Source organism: Bubalus bubalis, chromosome 22 (assembly GCF_019923935.1).
Source record: "Bubalus bubalis isolate 160015118507 breed Murrah chromosome 22, NDDB_SH_1, whole genome shotgun sequence".
Lineage (NCBI taxonomy): Eukaryota > Metazoa > Chordata > Mammalia > Artiodactyla > Bovidae > Bubalus > Bubalus bubalis.
The window spans coordinates 13468605-13492551 of NC_059178.1; positions in this window are offsets into that span (position 1 = coordinate 13468605).

Genomic DNA, 23947 nt, shown 5'->3' on the forward strand with positions numbered 1-23947 from the left:
ACTGCAGCCCTGAAGAGGGCAGGCTGGGCCAAGTTCACCCCACCCGTGGGGATCACACCAGGGCTAGGTGCAGACACTGCAGCATCTGCCAGGACTCCCAGCAAACCTCCCATGCTGGCCTCCAGGTGCCCACTCCTCCCCAGGCTGGGGCCTCCGCAGACGCACATCTAATGCCCAGGGCCCCACCCTAGGGCTGGCTTCCCCAGCTTTCACCCTGAACACCAGATCCCTCTTACACACACACATGGCTTGAGTGAGGAGGAGATGGATCAGACAGTGAGGCCACAACAGGTATGCCAGCTCCCACTGCAGAAGACCCCAGACTGAACACTCACCTGCAGCCCACGGCCCCGTGAGTTCCCCCCGAGGTGGGCCCAGGGATGGGGGGTGGGCCGTGCTGGTGGGGCCCGGGAACACTGCAAGCAGGTGGTGAGGGAACAGTTCCTCTCTGTCTTTTACCATGTGTGTGACCTCTGTGACCTCCGGTAAGGAAGTCCCACTGTCTCATCGGGACACGGATTTAATGAAACTGCCCATCTCATAAGGCTCCCATGGGGCTTAAATGTGATGACGCATGAAGACAGCAGTGGAGGCTCAGTAGACAAAACCATTTTTCCAAGGCCTGAGGGCTGGTAGCCGGCCCCGAAGCCCCCAACCCCTGTCCCCGAGCTCAAGTAGAAAGCAAGGACGAGCCAGGTCAGGACCACAGGTAGAGAGAAGCCTCGCCCAGCCAGCACGTACCTGGGCCCCCAGCTGTTAGGGTGCCCAGGGTTTGAGGAGCAGAGTCTGCCCAGGATGCTCAGAGGCCCGGAGAGACAGGGGCCAGCCAGGGAGACGCAGAGGACTCCCGTGGGCTGCTGGGCCCCAAGCGCAAAGCCATCCCAGAGCTGGGTGGACGGAGGCCCTGGACGTAAAGGGGAAAGTGTCTGTGTCTGCCACCTTCACCCTGAACAGGGCCATAGGCGGGGGCGCAGAATAGCAGCACCCGGGCAGGGCCCTTCCCCCATCGAGGCCTGCAGCGAGGGCACCATGAGCCCGGGGCAGGGGGGAAGGGTCCACTCCTCCTTAGGGGTTCTGTTCAGCTGCTCCCAGCAGCCCTGTGCACGGCCCCCTGCCCCCGTCCACACTTGTGGCCTTGCTGTTTCGCCCCACCCCCGAGACTCCCCAGAAAGTGAAAGTGTTAGTCACTCAGTCCTGTCCGACTCTTTGCAACCCCGTGGACTGTATGCAGCCTGCCAGGCTCCTCTGCCCATAGGATTCTCCAGGCAAGAATACTCTGGTGGGTTGCCATTCCCTTCTCCAGGGGATCTTCCTGACCCAGGGATTGAACCCAGGTCTACTGCTTTGCGGGCAGACTCTTTACCCAACTGAGCCACCAGGGAAGGCCCAGGCCTCCGCCTCAGTTTCCCCCAGTGGAGTCTGGTGTGCAGCAGCGGCTTTGCCCTGTGAACCCTCTCCAGAGGGCAGCTGCCAGCACAGGCCTGAAGACGGGGAGGGATACCAGCCGGGAGGGTAGAGACCTGAGCGGGCCTGCACCCAGACGCCCTTTAGGAGCAGACGACCTTTGTATGCAAATTGCCCTTATTCCCGTTGGTTTGGTGAAAGAGGAGGAAGGAGACTGCTCTTTCCCTAAACGCTCTGGCCCTCAGGGAGGCATCTCTTGATGAACTGTCTCCCTCCCAGGCCTCAGTTTTCCCCTCTGCGAGCTGGAACCCGCCTGGTGCACCCGTGAGCGCTGAGGTCACGGCTGGGAGGCCACGCGTCTCCTCTGGGCGGACGCGCCATAAATACCTCCTCTATCTCGTATCTTCATCAGGGCCTGGAGCCCAGGCGGGCTGGGAGTCGCCCCAGAAGAATGGGGCCTCTCTCCAGGGACCAGGGATGTGGGAGAACGGGGTCCGACTCTGGAGGGGCCTTCCCCAGCCCGATGCTGGCTTCCTGCCCAGCCACCCCTCTCACCCATCCTGCGTCTCCCAAACACACACATGCCTCTGTCTGCATATCCGGGAGGGTCAACCCAACGATGCTGCACACTGGGGCTAAAGGGCCAAGGGGGGCCCTAAAGGGCAGGAGGGGTCACCCCGTTGGAGTGGAGTCCTGAGGAAGAACTAGGAGCGAGAAGGAGGGAGGTAAGAACGCAGGAAGCAGTGGGCCCTGTAACTGAAGGGGGAAGCCGGCTGGGGGAGAGAGGGCAGGCGGAGATGCTCCCGAGCCAGGGATGGGCCCAGAGCCTAGGTCTCCTCTGAGGGCAGAGCAGGGGAGTGTGCACGTGTGTGTCCTGTGGCCCTGGGTGAAGATCAGCAAGATGCTGCTCCTTGTCTGGGGGTGGGGTGGGGAGCAGGGCCCAACAGCACTTTCTGAGCTGGTGACAGGAGACCCATAGTCCCCCTAACATCTTCCCCTGCCAGCCGCGTTTCCATCCTCTGGTTAAAGTCACCCCAGAGCAGGCCGGGCTTCCGAGAGCCCTGAGCTGATTGTCGTTAGAACTGGTGAACAAGTTCAGCAGGTTGGCAGGCCACAACACCACAGTGTAAAACCGGCTTTATTCTTGTACATCAGCAGTGAACAATCCAGAATGAAATTAAAGGGGGAAATTCCACTCATAATAGCAATCCAAACAAAGTAAAATACTTAGCAATAAATTTAACTGAAGAAATGTAGAGCTTATGTTCTGAAAACTACAAAACATTTAAAGACATTTTAAAAGACTGAACTAAATGGAAAGACATCCCACGCTCATGGATTGGAAGGCGTAGTGTTGTTAGGATGACAATACTCCCCAAAATGATCTGGAGAGTCAACGCAGTCCCTGTCTCTTAAGGCTCTGAACCTATTTCTGGGAAGCAGGAATTTTTGAGAATAAAAGATATCACCTTAGTCATTCCCTCAGGACAACACCAGAAGGCTGGCTGCCCACCTTAAGGCAGTAAGTTAGTTGTATGAAGGAAAGTTCGGACTCTGGAGCCAGATAGACCTAGAATAAATGCCAATGCTGTGTCACCTTGGGCATGTTACTTAACCTCTCTGAGCCTCTTTTTTTTTTTTTTCTTTTCACAAAACGGGGTTTGATACCACCTATCTCACAGAGTGGTAAATACAAATGAAATCGATGTTTGTAAAGCACCTCGCATGTGGTCCAGAACACACCAAGATGACTTTCCAACACATTCCTTCTTTCCTCTCTCTGCTCCTGAGTCAGCGAGGTGCACCTTTCTTGAGATGAACCCAGGCCTAGGGAAGGCTTGGCATCCAGGGGGATGTATACTCACGGATGTTGTCCAATGGCCCGACATTCTCTAGAAGAACTGGGACCCAATGGGGTCTCCCAGAGCCCTCAGGATCCTTGGCCATTGGTTTAAGGGTAAGCACCCCACTGCACACACACAAACACAAACCCCTACAGTGCTGAGCATGTACAAACTCCTTAATCCCTCCATTAATAACAACTCTATGAGGCAAGGGACTTCCCTCGTGACTCTGACAGTAAAGCGTCCACCTACGATGCAGGAGACCCGGGTTCAATCCCTGGGTCGGGAAGACCTCCTGGAGAAGGAAATGGCAACCCACTCCAGTATTCTTGCCTGAAAAATCCCATGGATGGAGGAGCCTGGTAGACTACAGTCTATGGGGTCACAAAGAGTCGGACGTGACTGAGCGACTTCACATTCACATGAGGCAAGTAGCATCTTTAATCACAATTCTGTAGAGGTGGTAAGTACAATCTTTCATCACAATTTTACAGATAAGAAAACTGAAGCATAGAGAAGTAGCTTGCTCAAGGTAGCACAAGCAGAGGGTGACTGAGCTGGACTTGAATCCAGACTGTCTGACTCTGGAGCCCTTGGCCACTTCTTTACACAGTCCCTCAAGGTCAAGAGGGTGAAGGTTGCTGCCTCTAAATTGACTACAACTACCACAAAGCTATGGCCAACCCAGACAGCAAATTAAAAAGCAGAGACATTACTGTTCCAACAAAGGTCCATCTAGTCAAGGCTATGGTTTTTCCAGTAGTCATGTACGAAGTGAGAGTTGGACTATAAAGAAAGCTGAGTGCTGAAGAATTGATGCTTTTGAACTGTGATGTTGGAGAAGACTCTTGAGAGTTCCTTGGCCTGCAAGGAGGTCAAACCAGTCCATCCTAAAGGAAATCAGTCCTGAATGTTCATTGGAAGGACTGATGCTGAAAGCTGAAGCTCCAATTCTTTGGCCACCTGATGCAAAAAACTGACTCATTAGAAAAGATCCTAATGCTGGGAAAGATTGAAGGCGGGAGGAGAAGGGGACAACAGAGGATGAAATGGTTGGATGGGCTGACTGACTAGATGGACATGAGTTTGAGCAAGCTCCGGGAGTTGGTGATGGGCAGGGAAGCCTGGCATTCTGCAGTCTATGGGATTGCCAAGAGTCAGACATGACTGAGTGACTGAACTGAACCACAAACTGGGGCTTCCCAGGTGGCAGTAGTGGTGAAAGAATCCATCTGCCAACGCAGGAAACATGAGAGGCGTGTTTTCGATCCCTGGGTTGGGAAGATCCCCTGGAGGAGGTCATGGCAACCCATTCCAGTATTCTTGCCTGGAGAACCCCCATAGACAGGAACTTGACAGGCTATGGTCCATAGGGTCATTTAGAGTTGGACACAACTGAAGCAACTAAGCATGCGCATACAAAGCATTAACTGAGTAATAAGACCTCCAGGGTCATACCTATGCTAAAGTTCAGAAGATATAAAAGGTTCATAGAAGGTTCTGGGCCCTCCCGGGTAGATTCCGGGGCCTCTGAGCAGGCATTCCGCAGGGGCCTTCCCATTTCCCCAGGCACAGTCAGACCCGCTCTGGCGCCTGGGACACCTGCCATTCCTATGGATCCCTCCTGTCCGTGTCTCATCCAAATTTGCCAGTGGCTCAGCGGGTCTCATCTTCCGCCTGGATGCCATCTCTACGACTTTCACCCCTTTGAGGGCTACGTGTGCCCCAAGGAAAAGCTGCCTTGGCAAACATGTCCGAAGACTGCCCAGGCTGGTGGTGGCCCTGGATGAGTTCTGCCCTCCTGGAGTTGACTCCCAGACTCCTCACTTAGTGACTCTGTAACCTTGGGCAAATTCCCTTAACCTCTGTGAGCCTCAGTTTGCTCACCTATAAAACAGAGCTGTAATCGACTTTTCCTGGTTGATGCCAGAATGACAGATGACGTGTAGAAAGAGCTTGCATGCAATAGTTGCCCAACAAATGACAGAGATTTTTATTAGGCTTTTAGAACGTAGGAATGCAGGGTGAGAAAGAAATGCCGGAGGAGCAAGTCACTGCCTGGAGGCTGTCATAAAAGCTTGAGGCATTTGGATTGGGCCCTGATGGAGAAGCAAGAGAGTCCCATGCAAAGAGAAGGGAAAGCAATACCAAGCCTTGGGACTAGGACTAGCCTCAGTAAGGAGGTGGGCAGTTTCATGAGTAAGAGCCAGCGTTAGTATGCTGCGTACTAACTGGGCCAGATGCTTTTCAGGTATGACACATCCATTGCTCCCAATGCCTCGCTTTATAGAGAAGACACTGAAGCTTATAGCGTTTAATTACCTGCCTGAGGTTGTGCAGTGGTGATGGGAGAAGGAACTCTCACCTGTGGACGGTGAGCCTGGAGGCCAGGGCAGCCCTCTCCACAGGTGAAGCTTAGAGAGGTGCGGATGCAGGCTGGGGGTCTGGAGCTGACCCAGGAGACCACCCTTGAGAACACAAGGCCATTGACCTCGCCCATTTTTTACCATCTGAGCCATCAGGGACTGTGTGTGTGTTAGTCGCTTATTCGTGTCCGATTCTTTGGCTCCTCTGTCCATGAAATTCTCCAGGCAAGAGTACTGGAGTGAGTTTCCATTTCCTTCTCCAGGGGATCTTCCTGACCCATGGATCGCATCCCGGTCTCCTGCATTGCAGACAGATTCTTCACCATCTGAGCTTTCGGGAAGTCCCTGGGCCATCGGGGAAGCCACTAAGAGATAGAGACGCAAACAGGCAAAGCCAAACTACATGGGACGGATACAAAGGAAAGCGAGGAAGTGATGAGGCACAGTCAGGATGGGAGACCAGAGGAGGCCGTGGCTGGAAGGGCCCCGGAGTGCGGGTGGCTTCTGGGCTGTGGAACGTTCCCGGGATCTGTGTGGTGGGTGTGGGCATTTCTTTACAATCTTTTAGTCTTCCTTACATTTGTCTTAAATATGCTTTTATCTGTGCTTGTTTCATGATAAGAAAGGTTTTTAAAAAGAGGAGAGGAGAAAAAAAAAAAGCACAACACTAAGACCAGGGAAAAGGAACCCGAGCTCAGATAAGCGTGAGACTTTTAGATCATTAGGAAGTATTGTGTGTAACATTCTGAAGTCAAGATCACGCTGTGCACGCGTTTTTGGAATGGCTGGGAAAAGAGGCTCAAGAAGGGAGAGAAACTCGGATCAGCCCTGGACAGACTCCAGGCCTGGTAGGGGGAGGTAGGGGGCCCAAGTGACTGATACATTCCACATGCTTCATTTCTGGGATGGCTGCAATTTTTGCATGTTGTTTATAGTATCTTTGGGCTTCCCTGGTGGCTCAGCTGGTAAAGAATCTGCCTGCAATGCAGGAGATCCTGGTTCAATCTCTGGGTCAGAAAGATGCCCTGGAGAAGGGATAGGCTACCCACTCCAGTATTCATGGGCTTCCCTCGTGGCTCAGATGGTAAAGAATTTGCCTGCAATGCGGGAAACCTGGGTTCGATCCCTGGATTGGGAAGATCCCCTAGAGGAGGAAATAGTAACCCACTCCAGTATTCTTTCCTGGAAAATTCCATGGACAGAGGGACCTGGCAGGCTACAGTTCATGGGGTCGCAAAGAGTCTGCCACGACTGAGGGACTAAAGCACAGCACAGCACGTAGTAGCTCTGTAACAGGGAAAACCCCAAATGTTTACCAACTAAAGGGCAGCCACGGTCATTGCTACTGAATGGGAGTCCTGGGGGGTGGAGGGTGGGGTGGAGGTAGGGAGAGCGCGGGGTCTGCTCCAGAGGCCGCCTCCGCTGACCCATTTTCCGGAGGCGCCCTGCAGAGGCCCCAGAGATAAGACTGGCGTCTCTGCTGGACTTGAGCTGTGGTCAGTTGGTCTGCCCACTGGAGCACGAGCCCCAGTCTTTCCGGAAGAGGCCATTAGCATATCTCTCTTATCTGGGCCGTGGAGCCAACGCTTCCCGCGTTAGCTCTCCCAGCAGGATGGCGTCTGGAGACGGCAGGGGGAGAAGCAAATCCTGTCTCCTGCTCTCCTCTCCCGCCTCCCTCGCCAGTGAAGGCCAAGGAGGGAGTCTGCAGGCTCCTGAGGGCAGGAGGGATTGTCCCAAGGGAAGCCGGAGGCCGCGGGCCCAGGCTTCTGCCAGGAAAAATACCTCTCTGGGGGTAATGCCTATGGGCTGGGCTTTCGTGCCAACACAGTCTGAGTTCCACGTCAAGCCCTCCTCCCACCATGCCATCATTTTTACCTTGAAGGGTAGTATTTACAAGATGTAGGGACACCCAGAAAGCAGAAAGGAATCCTTTGGCTACTTAGAAACTGAAAGAGGAGCAAAACAAAGCATAAAGCAAAGCATAAACAAAGTTCAAAGACAAATGGCAGACCACGAGAACATCTCTATTTGTTTGCATCAGACGTAAAATATAAAGGACTCGTAGCCTGAGTCTATGGTGTGTTGTGTTGAGCTCAGTCACTCAGGCGTGTCTGACTCTTTGCAATGCCATGGACTGTAGCCTGCCAGGCTCCTTTGTCCATGGGATTTTCCAGGCAAGAATGCTGGATTGCACTGCCATTTCCTCCTCCGGGGATCTTCCCCATCTAGTGATCAAACACGCGTCTCTTGCATCTCCTGCATTGGCAAGTGGGTTCTTTATCACCGCACCGCCTACACACAAGCAAAAGATAACTCAACAGGCAAAAGTTGGAGGGAAGAAATTCCCAAAAGAAAATAAAATTTTTCATAAATGTATAAAAAGATACATTTTTCTTTCCAGTAATCAGTTCAGTTCAGTTCAGTTGCTCAGTCGTGTCTGACTCTGCGACTCCATGGACTGCAGCACGCTAGGCCTCCCTGTCCATCACCAACTCCCAGAGTTTACTCAAACTCATGTCCATTGAGTCAGTGATGCCATCCAACCATCTCATCCTCTGTCATCCCCTTCTCCTCACACCTTCAATTTTTCTCAACATCAAGGTCTTTTCCAATGAGTCAGCTCTTCGCATCAGGTGGCCAAAGTATTAGAGTTTCATCTTCAGCATCAGTCCTTCCAATGAATATTCAGGACTGATCTCCTTTAGGATGGACTGGTTGGATCTCCTTGCAGGCCAAGGGACTCTCAAGAGTCTTCTCCAACACCACAGTTCAAAAGCATCAATTCTTTGGTGCTCAGCTTTCTTCACAGTCCAACTCTCACATGCATACATGACTACTGGAAAAGCCATAGCTTTGACAAGACAGACCTTTGTTGGCAAAGTAATGTCTCTGGCTTTTGAATATGCTGTCTAGGTTGGTCATAACTTTTCTCCAGGGAGCAAGCACCTTTTAATTTCATGGCTGCAATCACCATCTGCAATGATTTTGGAGCCCAAAAAAATAGTCTGTCACTGTTTCCCCATCTATTTCCCATGAAGTGGTGGGGCCAGATGCCATGATCTTTGTTTTCTGAATGTTGAGCTTTAAGCCAACTTTTTCACTCTCCACTTTCACTTTCATCAAGAGGCTTTTTAGTTCCTCTTCACTTTCTGCCATAAGGGTGGTGTCATCTGCATATCTGAGGTTATTGATATTTCTCCTGGCAGTCTTGATTCCAGCTTGTGCCTCATCCAGCCTGGCATTTCTCATGATGTACTCTGCATATAAGTTAAATAAGTAGGGTGACAATACACAGCCTTGACGTACTCCTTTTCCTATTTGGAACCAGTCTGTTGTTCCATGTCCAGTTCTAACTGTTGCTTCCTGACCTGTATACAGATTTCTCAGGAGGCAGGTCAGGTGGTTTGGTATTCCCATCTCTTGAAGAATTTTCCATAGTTTGTTGTGATCCACACAGTTGAATGCTTTGGCATAGTCAATAAAGCAGAAGTAGATATTTTTCTGGAACTCTCTTGCTTTTTCGATGATCCAACGGATGTTGGCACGTTGATCTGTGGTTCCTCTGCCTTTCCTAAATCCAACTTGAACATCTGAAAGTTCACGATCCACATATTGTTGAAACCTGGCTTGTAGAATTTTGAGCATTACTTTGCTAGTGTGCGGGATGAGTGCAATTGTGTGGTAGTTTAAGCATTCTTTGGCAATGCCTTTCTTTGGAATCAGAGGAAATACAAAATGACACCATTGAGGTATTATTTTTCTTCTATTAATGTGGGGAAAAGCTTAAAAAATTAATAACATGCAATGTTGGGAGGGATGTGAGAACAGTTATCAGGCAGTATCAGTTGAAAGCAAATCAGGCCTCCTCTTGTGGGGTTAGTTTAGCAACAGCAATCAGGTGCTTACACATATACCTCACTTATTGTTTTTAATCTTTATTGAATTTGTTGCAACGTTGTTTCTGGTTTATGTTTTGGCTTGGGGCCACAAGGCATTTGGGAACTTAGCTCCTCCACCAGGGATCGAACTCACACCCTCTGCATCGGAAGGCAAAGTATTCACCACTGGACTGCCAGGGACGTCCCTAAACCTCACTTTCGACCCAGCAGTTCCACATGTGGGAAAATATTGTACAAGTCCACGAGGATGGTTTTCGAAAGATGTTCATGCAGCTTTGTCTGAATTAGCAAAACTTTAGAGACAACCGGAATGCCCATCCATACAGATTGTTCCAGGAAAGTGCAGCCTCATACTGTGCACCTCAGGCATCACATTTATTCCAAGGGGTTTCCATGATATTGTGCTATTGAATGAAAAAGCAAGTTATAGAGGAATACGCAAAAGGTTGGCCCAAATTTATAGAAACAAAACAAATCAAAGCTGAACAATAATACAGAATAAAAATATTACGAGTGCGTGAGAGAGAGAGGAGAGAGAAGGAAAGAGAAGAAACTGGTAGCTCCAGGGACTGGGACTGAAAGAAGGAAGCGGCTGGACCAAGGCTGGGGCAGACTGGCATTTCTTATTTCCTTATGTTTGTGTTGTATTGTAATGTTCAGCCAACACATAATTGATATTCTAAAAACTAATGAAGAAAAGGACTTCCCAGGTGGCTTAGTGGGTAAAGAACCCACCTGCCAATGCAGGAGACGTAAGAGATGCAGGTTGGATCCCTGGGTTGGGAAGATCTCCTGGAGGAGGGCATGGCCACCCACTCCAGTATTCTTGCCTGGAGAATTCCCTTGGAGCCTGGTGGGCTACAGTCCATGGGGTCGCAAAGAGTCAGACACAACTGAGTGACTGACACACACACACACAAAATAAGAAAAAACTAAAATAAAAAGATACGATCTTGGGACTTCCCCAGTGGCCCAGTGGTAAGGAGCTCACCTTGCAATGGAGAGGATGCAGGTTTGATCCCTGGTCCAGGAAGATTCCACATTCTACAGGGCAATTAAGCTTGCCCACCACAACTAGGACTCAATGCAGCCAAATAAATAAATTACTCAATTTTTCTAAAAAGGAAATGCCCTTGAAAAGTAAAGAAAGTGAAAATGTTAGTCGTTCAGTCATGTCCGACTCTTTGTGACCCCATGGATTGTAGCTTGCAAACTTCTCTGTCCATGGAATTCTCCAGGCAAGAATACTAGAGTGGGTTGCCATTCCCTTCTCTAGGGGATCTTCCTGACCCAGGAATCAAACCTGGGTCTTCTGCACTCCAGACAGATTCTTTACTGTCTGAGCACTTGAGAGAGCTGGAAAAGGCAGTCAGCTGCGGGTGATTTTGTTGCTGGCAAAGGGTGGGAATGGGGGTGAGGTGGCAGGTCACTAGCAGGAATGGGGCAGCGCCTCAGTCTTTCTGTCCCTTTGAACCCCTTCTCGTCCCTTCTGCAGAACAGTGGCACAGCTGCCCCCCTCTACCCTCCCACAGGCCCCGGGGTGTGGTCCTCGGGCCTCTTGCCCTCCTCTGCAGGCGTCCTCCAGCTGGCATCTTTCTGAAATGCCCCAGAGCTGTCTGGATGAAGCCCCGAGAGGGCCCTGCAGCCAGCCTTCCCCGCCCAGCCTGAACCTCTTGTCCAACCTGCCGCTTGTGCAGGTCTTGGCCCTGATCTCTGCGTTCCCCTTTCCAGAACAGTTCCGCCCTCTCTGCCCGGTGACCGCCACTCACCTGGGAGGTGTCCCACCCTTGGCTCTGCCTCTGACAGTGAATCAGCCCGTCATATTGGAAGGCTGAAAGCAAGCCTTATTTACAAGGAAAGAAGATGCTTGTGCCGGTGAGATTACAGGACCCTCTGCAGTCCCAACTGGGGCCCCAAAGTCAATGATGAGTGGTTCTCTCTCCCTAGGTAAGGAGTTCAGCTATGGTGACCCGGCGGTGCAGGGACGGGGAGAGCCGTCATCCTCTGCTCCCCTTGGGGCCGTCAGCCGTCCTCAGGAGTGACTGGACCCTGGGCGGTCCAGAGCGCACCCTTCTTGTCCACCAGGCCCCGCAGCCTCAGTGGTAGTGCAGGAGGCAAGGGGGCGTCTGACTCTTTCCCCAGGACAATTAAGGCTGACCTCCCCACCAGCTTCCCTGGTGGCTTCCCTGATGCTTCCAATGGTTAAGAATCTGCCCGCAAAGCAGCAGACCCAGGTTCAATCCCTGGGTTGGGAAGATCCCCTGGAGAAGGAAATGGCAACCCACTCCAGTGTTCTTGCCTGGAGAATCCCATGACAGGCTACAGTCCATGAGGTCGCAAAGAGTCAGACACGGCTGAGTGACTAACATTCACTTTTCGTTCCCTACCAACTACCCTGCAAGGACCAATGTGTCTCCTCGGTCCCCTGCTCCAGTAGTTCCAAACTTTCTTCCAATCTGTTGACTTTTTAAAAAAAAAAAATTGCAAAATGACTTGTTCTTTAAAATTTAAACAACAGCAAAATATAAAAAGTAAATGTTGGCAAACCCTCATTCTCCCACTCTCCAGAGATTACCCCTCTTAACAATTCAGACTTTCCTCCTGGAAGAAAGGTAGAGAGAAGCATTTTTCATACACATACCCGCTGCAACCAAAATGCACCCCACTTGCCACTGCCTCCAGAGTCAGCTCCTGGGCCTCTGGGATCCTGTGTGATGGGTCTGGCCTGGCATATCATCTTTTTTCCTTTCTTGGTTGTTTCATTCCATAACCATCTACGACTCTGGGCAGGTGGTGGGAAGACAGGGAAACCAGACAGGCAGATTCCAATCCCCGGGAACCTGAATTCTGATGAGAGAGGAGTCAAGTCAGTGAAGGGGATCTGCTTGCACATTGCTCAGTGTTTATCTCTCCCTCCAGTCAGACCCACCCACGCTGCCTCTCTGACTGTCCCTCTGACTCTACAAACCCTCCCCATCCTTCTAGGCCGGCTCTTCCTAATCATCTGAGGGTCCCCAGATCTCTATCTTCTTCCAAACTTCCTCCCTGCTTACTGGGTGCTCTGTATTTTATCTCTCACCATTAAGTCACATTGGCCCTAAGAGAGTCACGCATCTCTGTGAAACCCTGACGACGGACCATGTTCCAGGACAGAGTAAGGCCCACTGGTTAAAGGTCATTTAATTATCACAACCCTACAAACTCGTTATGACCATTTGATGTGTGAGGAAATTGAGGCGCAGAGAGGTCAAATGCCTGGCTCAAGGTCACGCAGGGGCTGAAGCCCGGGTCTGCCAGAGTCCTAAGGCCCCGATAACTCTGCAAATCCCACTGCGGGAGTTGGGATAGGGGCCCACAGCTACAGTGACATCCATCCTGGGCTCCTGGGGCAGCCCTGATTCCAAACCTTCTGTAAGCATGAGGTCCATCCTCTGAGGCTTGTGACAGCTGAACAGCGTGGTTTATGAAAGCGATGGGGTGTGGGTTTTGTGGGTGCTCCCCACTTTGCCAGTCTCAGGAAGAGGGGGAAGGGGGTCTACAGGCAGAAGACATACCACATTGAGGAGAGCGAGTGGGAGGAAGGGGCTGGAGGGAAGGGGCTGGCCTCCGGGCTCTGCCTGTGCTGACGACCCTGCGTGTTTTGACACGTCGCTCAGAGGAGGGTGTAATTATTTTCAGTAAGGGTTTCCTAACGTATCATTAATGGATCGTTTCCCGCCTGCTGCAGAAGGTGGTTGCTTAGAGACTGGGTGAAGGGGTACACCCTCTGAGGGGCTGCATGAGAATCGAAGGAAGGCTGGATGGCAGCCCGACCATCACACCAGCCCACCCACTCCCCAGCCCCCTCCTCGCCACCAGCAGACTCGGAGGAGCCTGGGTTCTCTTCTTTGTGTTCTGATCCACAGATGGACGGGTCCCAGTTGTCCAGGACTTGCCTTACCTTTTACGGTATGTCTCCCAGACACAGTGGTTTTACCCAAGCCGCAGCGTTGAGACTACGTCACCTCCTTTTGGGGGGCTGCAGCAGCCTTTGCGGGGCACAGGTAGAAGGCTTTTGGAAATGGTTACCTGGTATCAGGGAAAGAGCAGAGGCTTCCAAATCAGAAAGACACCAAACTCCAGCCCCTTCTTGCTGGGCAACTTTTGGCACACTGCCTAACCTCTCTGAGTCAAGTTCTCAATCCAGAAAATGAAGATTGTGCTATGTACCTTGCAGGAATTTTGAGAGAATTAGAGCAGATGTTTGAACAAAAGATCGGAACAAAATATATGCTCAATAAACTGCAGCTTTTGCTCTTTGGGGTCATGTGGATTTTCATTCATTCATTTGTCCATTCGTTCATTCACTCAACAAACACACCCTGAAGCAGGAACCGTCATTGGCACTTAGGATGCATCGGTGAACAAAGAGGAAGTCCCTTCCAAGGGGAACTGACATTCTAGTGGGAGGCATTAGCCTCTAAGCAAAAAGCATCAGAAATAAGTGATACAAAACATCAAAAGGTAAGCAACACTATAACGGAAAACAGAGTTGAAGTTTTTAAAATGGGGGGAAGGAAGGCCCAGTCGAGAAAGTGAGAGCCAAGACTTGAAGGAGGCGAGGAGCAGAGTGGGCAGCCAGGACAAAGGTCCTGGGGCAGGGATTTGTCTGGGGTCGACAAGGCGGCTTGTTTAGCTGGAATGAAGTAACTGCTGGGGGCGGGGAGGCGATGAGGCCAGGGAGGGGGTAGGACCAGATTAAGTAGGTCGTTATTAGACCAGTACTTCTCAAACATGAATGTACATCTGAGTCACCTGCTCTGAGAAATGGTGCAACAGACGACTGTCAGCTATTTGGGTTTTACTCCAGGCTGAGCAAGCAGCCACTGGAGGGTTGGGGGTTTTGAGCAGAGGTGGGATATGGCTTGCTTTCTGAAAGGCTACTCTGTTTGCTGTGTTGAGATCAGACTGCAGGGACACCAGGGTGGCCCAGGGACACCAGAGCATAATGGACACTTTCAGATGAGACTACTGTGGTAATAGAGGGGACAAGAAGGGGCTGCATTCTAACCATGCTTTGAAGGCAGAGTCCGTGACAGATTGGACGTGAGGTCTGAGAAAGGAGCGCTCATGGATGACTGCCAGGGTTTAGGGAGTCACAGAAGGATGGGGTTGCCACTGACCAAGCGAGGGAACCCTCTTGGGGAGCGGTCTGCAGGGAGCTTAGGAGTTTGAGGTTCATCCTGTTGAGTCTGACAGGGTCACTAGATGTCCACGTGGAGAGGTCAGAGAAGCTGGTGGATGGATGAGTCTGGAGTTGAGGAGATTGGGTGAGGCCACCAGCAGCTCCTCCTTGAAGCCGACAGCGCAACTCAAGGCCCACGTTCTGAGCACGTGACTGAAGCGGGCAGAGAGAAGATGTGGGAGCAGCCTGGGCAGGAGGACGAGGAGGAGGACGAGGACGAGGAGGAGGCCTGGAAGGGATCCGTGTTTGCTGTGCCTGAGCCAAGGCAGAGGGGCTGATCCTCCCGAATTCTGCAGACAGATGACGCAAGGTGACGGTTGAGAGCCGACCTCTGGGCCCGGTAGCATGGAGGTTGCTTGGGTTCATGCCATCCTTCTGGTTCATTATCAACCCGGTGGTCATGCATTCAATCAGCCTCCGTTGAGCACTAGCTCTGTGGTGGGCTGCATCCCAGGCACTGTCCGGGCCACGGAGAAACGACAGCCCTCTTCCCCTCTTTACCCCAAAGTGTAGACAGCTCTTGAGCCACTGCAAATTGGTCCTGCAGAAATGTTTCATTTTCATTCTTCACTGCACAGGAGGAAGAGAAAGTACTGTCAGCCACCTTCTGTAGCGGAAGGCTCTGCTCATACTTCACTAACATAACTTATTAACTAGTCACTTACGACAAAGCTGCTTGCTGGGCTTCGGGAGCGTGGGAAACATGCCAGCTTTGGTGGACATGAAGCCAGGAGTGTACTGGGCAGGGCCCGTGGATGTCTCCCCCTACTTACCCCACAGACCGCCTGATGAACCCCCACACACACCCTGCTTTCTCCTTTCCATCTTTTCCTGCCTCCCTCTTAGGCCCACCTCCAGCCTCCTTACCCTGCCAGGGAGGAGCTGCCCCAGAGGCTGGGGGTGAGGGGCAGGGGGATGGGCAGGGGGTAAGCAGACTCAGGTCTCAGTTGGGACAGACTCAGAGTCAAGCAAAACGGACACATTTCAGGCCCTTGAGGTGAGACAGCCCAGAGTTCCTGTCCACCCTGGAGTGCAGGTCCTAAGAAAGCTCAGCCCTGAGCGCTTTCTCCCACGTACCCCTGAGGCCTGTGCCCTGTCCAGGAAGGGACCACTGTCCAGGCCTGGCTGAAGCCTAGCATTATGCCTAGGGCATAATGCATTATGCCAGGGCATGGTGCCGCTGGCCTCACTAGAGGGATCAGAGGCCCTGTGCCCAGGGAATAAAAATCTCTAGGCTAGAACTCAGGGCTTCCCTGATGGCTCAGACGGTAAAGGATCTGTCTGCAATGCGGCAGACCTGGGAAGATCCCTGGGTTGGGAAGATCCCCTGGAGGAGGGCATGGCAACCCACTCCAGTAGTCTTGCCTGGAGAATCCCCATGGACAGAGGAGCCTGGTGGGCTACAATTCATGAAGTCACAAAGAGTTGGACACGCCTGAGCGACTAAGCACAGCACAGAGCCCAGGTCTGGGGACTCCATTGGCCATGGAAACCCAGCCACAGGGACTGCTTGCTACACAAGGTCTCCACCGTTGCATCCCACCAGCCCAATTCATCAACCCATTCAGGCGATAAAGATCTAAATATCTGTGACACAGGGGACCTCCCCGGTGGTCCAGTGGTTAAGAATCTGGCTTGCAATGCAGGGGCCGCAGGTTCAATCCCTGGTCTGGGAAATAAGATCTCACATGTTGCAGGGCAATGAAGCCTGTGAGCCACAACTGCTGAAGCACAAGCACTCTAGAGCCTGTGCTCCACAGCAAGAAAAGCCACCGCAACGGGAAGCCCACGCACCGCAATTAGAGACTAGACCCTGCTCGTCACACCGAGAGAAAGCCTGAGCGGAGCAACAGAGAGGCAGCGCACCGCAGTGAAGACCCATCGCAGCCAAAAATAAAATAAATATGAATAAATACATAAATATACACACGCAAACAGGGATTTGGGTGCAAAGACACCCGCAAAGGCAAGGAAGCGGTGCTTACTGCCAGCCCTGGAAAAGGAGAGGACAGCATATTAGGGTCGAAACTTTTATAGCCAACATTTACCGTATATAGGTGAGTAATTTTTTTCCCTCAGTATAATTGATTTATAACGTTTCAGGTATACAGCAAAGTGAATCTGTTATGTATATGTAATGTATTGTTTATAGATATGTGTGTGTGTGTGTCAAAGTTAAAAAAAAGTGAAGAGTGAAGTGAAAATGTTAGTTTCTCAGTCAAGTCTGACTCTGTGTGACCCCATGGACTGTAGTCCATCTGGCTTCTCTGTCCATGGAATTCTCCAGGCAAAAATACTGGAGTGGGTATAGCCGTTCCCTTCTCTAGGGAATCTTCCTGACCCAGGGATCAAACTCAGATCTCCTGCATTGCAGGCAGATTCTTTACCATCTCTGCCACCAGGTAAGCCTTATGCACATATAATGTGTAATACACACACACATATACATTATTTTTCAGATTCTTTTCTGTTATAGGATATTATATATTGAATATAGTTCCCTGTGTCATACAGTAAGCCCTTGTTATTTATCTATTTTACATGTAGTAGTGTGTATCTGTTAATCCCAATATGTGAGTAATTTTTAAATAGACCAAAGAAACTTGTATATTTCTTTGTAGTGGTGAGTTAGATGAAAGGAGTATCATTATTCCCACTTTGTACATGAGGAAAACTGAGGCCTGGGGCAGTTGAGTGACTGACCAAGGAACAAAAAGGGAATTTGATGATCAGGGAGGGCTGGACCGAGGTCACCAGGCCCTCTTCCCAGAGCACCTTTCCTGAGCTGGACTTTAGGATCACACCTGGGGCTTTGGTTCATCCAAGCCTTGTGTGAACAGTTACGAAACTGAGGGTCGGCCTGTGTCCGCCATCACCTGCACACCTGGCTCAGGACTCCCCCTCAGCCTTTGGCACTCAGCATGGCGGAGACACCACTCCCACTCTACAGAAGAGGAAACTGAGGCCTGGAGAGGTCGCATGACTTGCTGAGGTCTTGGACTCTTTGTCTGGTGCTCACACCTTCAATGTATCCACTCAGGAGAAAACTGCGACCCCCAAAGCACTATGACTGAAGCCGGCCCAATGGACTGGGCCCAGACGCCTCAAGGATGTGAGGTGAAGATTCTAAGGAAAAAGACTAGGCGAGCCCACCGGGAACCTGAGGCAGTTTACGTGTGACTTCAGGCAGACTGAAGAATGGGGGCTAGGGGAGGAGAGGAAGGCCCCCAGTGGGCAGAGGCTTGTGGAGGGGGACCCAGGGGCGTCCAGGCGGGGTGAGCCCAGCCCTGGAGTGAGGTCCAGCATGCCCTGAGAACATAGTCGCTCAGTCATGTCCGACTCTTTGCGACCTCATGAACTGTAGCCCAGTAGGCTCCTCTGTCCCTAGGGATTCTCCAGACAAGAAAACTGGAGTGGGGTGCCATGCCCTCCTCCAGGGATCTTCCCAACCCAGGGAAGATGAGTCAAGGAGCCCCCAGCACTTTCATCCTCCCAGAACCCGTGATCTAGATCTTTCTTCTCTAGAAGATAGACCCTTAGCCGGAGGCTTGCTACTCTACATGGCAGGGAGTCCATGGCACTCTGTGAGGTGCAGGAGGAGAGTCTTAGAGTAGAGCTCCAACAGACAACATCTTTTCTAAAAATTTTACTACACTTCTTGCTAGAATTAATTGGTAGGTGTAATGTTGCTTTGATTTTTATCTCAATCTTGAGGTCTAAATTTTGTTATATGAAATGCAATTAATTGATTCTTTTGTGTTCTTTAATTACTTGGTCAGCTCCCTATTGTATTTAAAAACTGACCAAGGATCTGCCTATTAAAGACAGCAGCAATCAAAAGAGAAGGCAACCTAAAAAATGGGAGAGAAGAATTGCAAATCGTATATCAGATAAAGGATTACCATCCAGAATATGTAATATGTAAAAGAAATATTACATATGTAATATGTAAAAGAACTCCTACAACTCAACAACTAAAAACAAATAAAAAAATGGGCAAAGGACCTGAATAGACATTTCTCTGAAGAAGATACATGAATGGCCAACAAGCATATGATAAGATGCTCAATCATTAGAGAAATGTAAATCAAAACCACAATGAGATATCACTTCACACCCATTAGGATGGCCACAGTTAAAAGGAAAAAAAAGGTAGCATGGAAACATATACACTACCATATGTAAAGTGGATAGCCGATGGGAATTTGCTGTTTGGCTCAAGGAACTCAAGCCGGGGCTCTGTGACAACCTAGACGGGTAGCATGGGGTGGGACATGGAAGGGAGGTTCAAGGGGAGAGGACATACATATACCTATGGCTGATTCATGCTGATGTATGGCAGAGACCAGCGCAATACTGTAAAGTGATTATCTTTCAATTTAAAATAAATAAAAATTTTTTTAAAAAGGAAAAAAACACAGGAGGGAAGAGGGACAGAAAGAAAATAGCAAGAGGATGAGAAAGTGGGGAACTGGCAGCGCTGCTGCTGGTGAGAATGTAAAACGGCACAGCCACTATGGGAAACAGTGCAATGGTTCCTCAAAATACTAGACATAACATAGCATCCGATCCAACAATCTCACTACTAGGTATATATCCAAAAGAATCGAAAGCAAGGCCTTGAGATATTCGCACACCTGTGTTCATCGCATCGTGATTCACGATAGCCAAGAGGTGAAGCGGCCCCGGTGTCCACTGACAGATGAATGAGTAGAGAAAACATGGTGAACGTGTGGGAGGGAGTGCTATTCAGCTTTTTAAAAGAAGGCAATTACGTAACACATTACAACATGGATAAACCTGGATCCATGGATCCATGGATCAACCTGGAATATGCTATGCTGAGTAGAACAAGCTAGTCCAATTCCATTTACATGAAATACCCGGAGTGGTCAAAACCATGGCGACAGAAAGTAGAATGGTGACTGCAGAGGCTGGGGAGGAGGAGCGACTGTAGAGTTTCCGTTCTGCAAGATGCAAGTGACCCGGAGGTCTGAGACACAGCAATGTGAACCAGGTGTGTGCTGTACAGTCGTACAGAATGACACTGTATGGTTAAAAATGGACAAGAGGGTGAATTTTTTTGTTTTTTGGTTGCACATTATATGGGATCTTAGTTCCTCCATCAGGGACCAAACCTGTGTGCCCTGCAGTGGAAACTCCGAGTTTTAACCACTGGACCGCCAGAGAAGTCCCTATGGTGATTTTTATATTGTCTTTTTTTTTTTTAACAACAATTAAAAAATAAAGTGACCAATGAACAGATGGACTCATTGGAAAAGACCCTGATGCTGGGAAAGATGAAAGGCAAGAGGAGAAGGGGACAACAGAGGATGAAATGGTTGGATGGCATCACCGACTCAATGGACATGAGTTTGAGTAGGCTCCAGGAGTTGGTGATGGACAGGGAACCCTGGCATGCTGCAGTCCATGGGGTCACAAAGAGTCGGACATGACTGAGCAATTGAACTGAACTGATGCTTGCTTGTTTGTGAGCTCTACTTTACTAATACTCACACTGCCTTATATTATTATGTATATGATGTAGAATATAATATGATAATAAAATATATATTACAATATATTCTCAAAGCCCAGCAGCCAACTCTTACCTTCACTCGTTACCCACCACCCCGTGCAGGCCCCACCTTCTCCCTACTCAGTCCCAGTCCAGGACCTTTCAAGGAGCCTTAATTTTCCCCAGCACCCTCGAGGGCCAGGGTTACCCATCCAGGGGAGTCTAGCCCTGATCAGGACATAGTAGGCTGGCAGTCAAGACTTGATGCCTGGCTGAGGGCCTAGGAGCCTGGGGAGCATGAAAGAGGGCCCTGGGATGTCAGAGCCTAGGGGTGCCCGGGACTCCAGACACACCTGCCAAAAGGGAAAAAAACGCTAACTGGTCAGGGAGGTAACACTGCCTGGTGATGTTAGAATCTCACTATTGCATCAGATCCGTGTTTTATGACTCCCCAGGGGATTGCTGTGCAGGCTCAAGGTTGAGAAGGAGTACTCGAGAGAATGAACTGATGTGCGGTCCTTTCTGGCCAAGACTTGAGCTCATCCTCAGTGAGAGCTCTGACCCAGAGGCCGGGACACCCTCCCCAGCCACCCCCAGGAGGCTCAAGAGCCCAGCTCTCAGCTGAACCTGACCTTGGTCAAGAACTGGCCAGCAGGCACCAAGGGTCCCGCCTGGAATTCCAAAGCTGTCATACACGTTCCCCATCACCCCGCCCAGGAGCCAGAGGTGTTACATCATGTTCAAGGCCCTGAGTCACTGTGTCTCTGGCGGTGTCCGTGGAGCAGCAGGCAGCCGGCAGGAGGGAGGAAGCCGTGAGCACAGCCAGGCCCCTGCGTCCCCTCTCTCACGGCGGCCCCATAAACAGGAACAAGCTATTTTAGGGGAATAAGATCAAATGCGGGTATCAGTTCCCTCAGCTACTTTGGACTGAGTGCTTGGGGTTATTTCTGTGAGGGCATAGGCTGGTGACATCCCACGTCACCGAGCACTCCGGGTCTGAAATTAAATGTGCGTCTGCCTGGAAGGGCGAGTGTGAATTCCTATAGGATAGACAGTTGCCAGGCAACCACAGTGTCAAGACCAAAACACAGGCCAGGACGGGATGGGCGTGGGAGACACTCAGGTTTGCAACGTGCCGATTCAAGCGTGTGATGACGGTCTCGAGGGTCTCCACTACTCTGGACCCCGGTGTCTGTCCAGGACAACAAAGGGCCTTTAATCACCTGGAGAGGGGATCCCGTGGAGCTAAGAAGCTTGAACCTCAGGGTCCCTCACAGCCCAGGCCCCTTCCTAATTTAGTCTAGGAATTCTGATGTTATTTTTCTTAGGGAGATGCCCTCACAAATTGTGGAAGCTTCAGGGCTCTGGAGCAGCCTCTGATCCCTTATCATAACAAAAAAATTTTTTCTTATATATATCAAGGTAGCATTCACTTACAACAAACACCACTACAGTGAACAATGGAGTTTGGTTAAACACCCAGTTTTAATTAGTTCTATGTGTCTAACTGGGGACGGGCAGGGACCTTAACAGCCGCCTAGCTCAGCCCATTTTTAAGATGAGGAAACTGAGGCTCTAGTGGGGAAGGTGGAGAGATGTCCGCAGAGCCACCTGTCTGTCGGTGGTCGCCCCTTCCTTGCTTGGAAGCAAGCAAGGAAGCCCCCAGAGCTGGTCCTAAGGAGCACTGACTTGTGGTTATTTTGAAGAGTATGCCTCAGAGGTGAAGGACACAGACTGCAAAGTAGCATTTTTTTTTTATTATTCTTGCGATGTCATCACCTTGAGATGCTTATCTGTACACACATCTCGCCACCCCAACAAAATCAGCTTCAAAAAAGAAAGCCCTGAAGCAAGCTGTTTGTTTCACAAGTTGCTTAGCAAGGAGAGGCATCTGCTCTTCAGATTCTAAAACTGTAGGTGTCGTGGGCAGCGGAGGCTCCCAGGTCTCGCTGGCCCCAGCCATGCAGCAGCCGTGTCTGGGACCTGGGGGAGGGAGCCGCCCCGGAGGAGACTGCTGAAGCCAAGAGACAAGCTGGGGAGGCCAAGGGAGACCTGACGTCTCCTATTCTCCACTATCGGCCCAACCCCAGGGTTTCCAGAACCTTCTGCCCTGCCTTCCCATCCTTGCTCACTTCCCCCTCTCTTGCCAGTTCATCCATCCTCTAGAAAACAAGACCTAGGAAGGATCTTGGAGCTCATCCAGTCCAGAAGAAATCTCAAGACTCTGATATGCTGAGGGCCGGAGGGCCCCGTGCTGCCGGCTCCTGTCACCCTTTTGTTTTTCTGAACTACCAGTCTTTTAAAAGTCTCAAAATCCACTGCCCTGGGGAGTTTCCTGATCTCCGAGTAGTTAGAATTAGGCACTGTCACTGGTCTGAGTTCAATCCTTGGTCCAGGGACTGAAATCCCACAAGCCTCGTGGTACGGCAAAAAAAAAAATTTTTTTTTTTAAAGGCAAAAATAAACAAATGGGGGGAAAAATCAACAAGCAAAAAAAAAAAAAAAAAAATCACTGCCCTGGGTCCTGATTCTTTGGGGATCTGCTAGACCCGTGGTTTTCAGAGTGTGGTCCTTGGACCAGCCACAGCAGCATCACCTGGGAACTTTCTAGATCAGCAAATTCTCAGGTTCCATGTCTGACACGTAGTGAATCTGGAACTCTAGGGTTGGTGCCCAACATTGGGCTTTAACAACTCCCCGAGGTGATTCTCATGCACCCAAACCTTGGAAATCCCTCTGCTAGACGGTAAACTCTACGAAAGCAGTGGCCCGCGTGCTGTGTTTACTGACGCGTAAGCAGAGCTCTGGGAAATCCCAGCAGAGGAGCCTGGCAAGCTCCAGTCCATGGGGCTGCAAAACAGTGGGACGTGACTTAGTGATTAAACAACAAAAGCAAGCGGAGCTCCTGGAAGCAAGCGGTGCTCAGTCAACGTTTGTTGCTGCTGCTGCTAAGTCGCTTTAGTCGTGTCCGACTCTGTGCGACCCCATAGACGGCAGCCCACCAGGCTCCCCCGTCCCTGGGATTCTCCAGGCAAGAACACTGGAGTGGGTTGCCATTTCCTTCTCCAATGCATGAAAGTGAAAAGTGAAAGTGAAGTCGCTCAGTCATGTCCGACTCTTCGCAACCCCATGGACTGCAGCCTACCAGGCTCTTCCGTCCATGGATTTTCCAGGCAAGAGTACTGGAATGGGGTGCAATTGCCTTCTCCGGAGAAGGCAATGTTTGTTGAAATTATGTTAATTCAAGCTAGGATTCAACCACTGGAAAGGGTTTGGTGGATCTATTAGTCTTTGCGTTGTAGCCGACCTTTCGGGAAAGTGGGTGATGAAGGGGCTGTGAACACGGTGGGGTGACAGGCCCCCAGCTGGCTGGGGCGGTCGGTGGGCTGGGCAGGCTGTCCCAGGGGCTGTGGAGCGCACTTGGGGAGCTCTGTCGGTTGTGTTGAGGAATGAGGAAGGTCTTGGCTTCTAACTCTATCTTTATTTGTCTAATCTCTTTTACAGAAATGGTCCTCTTGGGAGTTCCCTGGTGGCCTAGTGGTTAGGATTCTGGGCTTTTAGTGACACAGCAGGGTTTCAGTCCCTGGTCAGAGAACTTAGATACCCCAAGCCACTTGGCAGGGCCACCAAAAAAGAAGAAGAAATGGTCCTCTTGATTTTCTGGGGAGCATGGTCACCGAAAGAACAGGAAG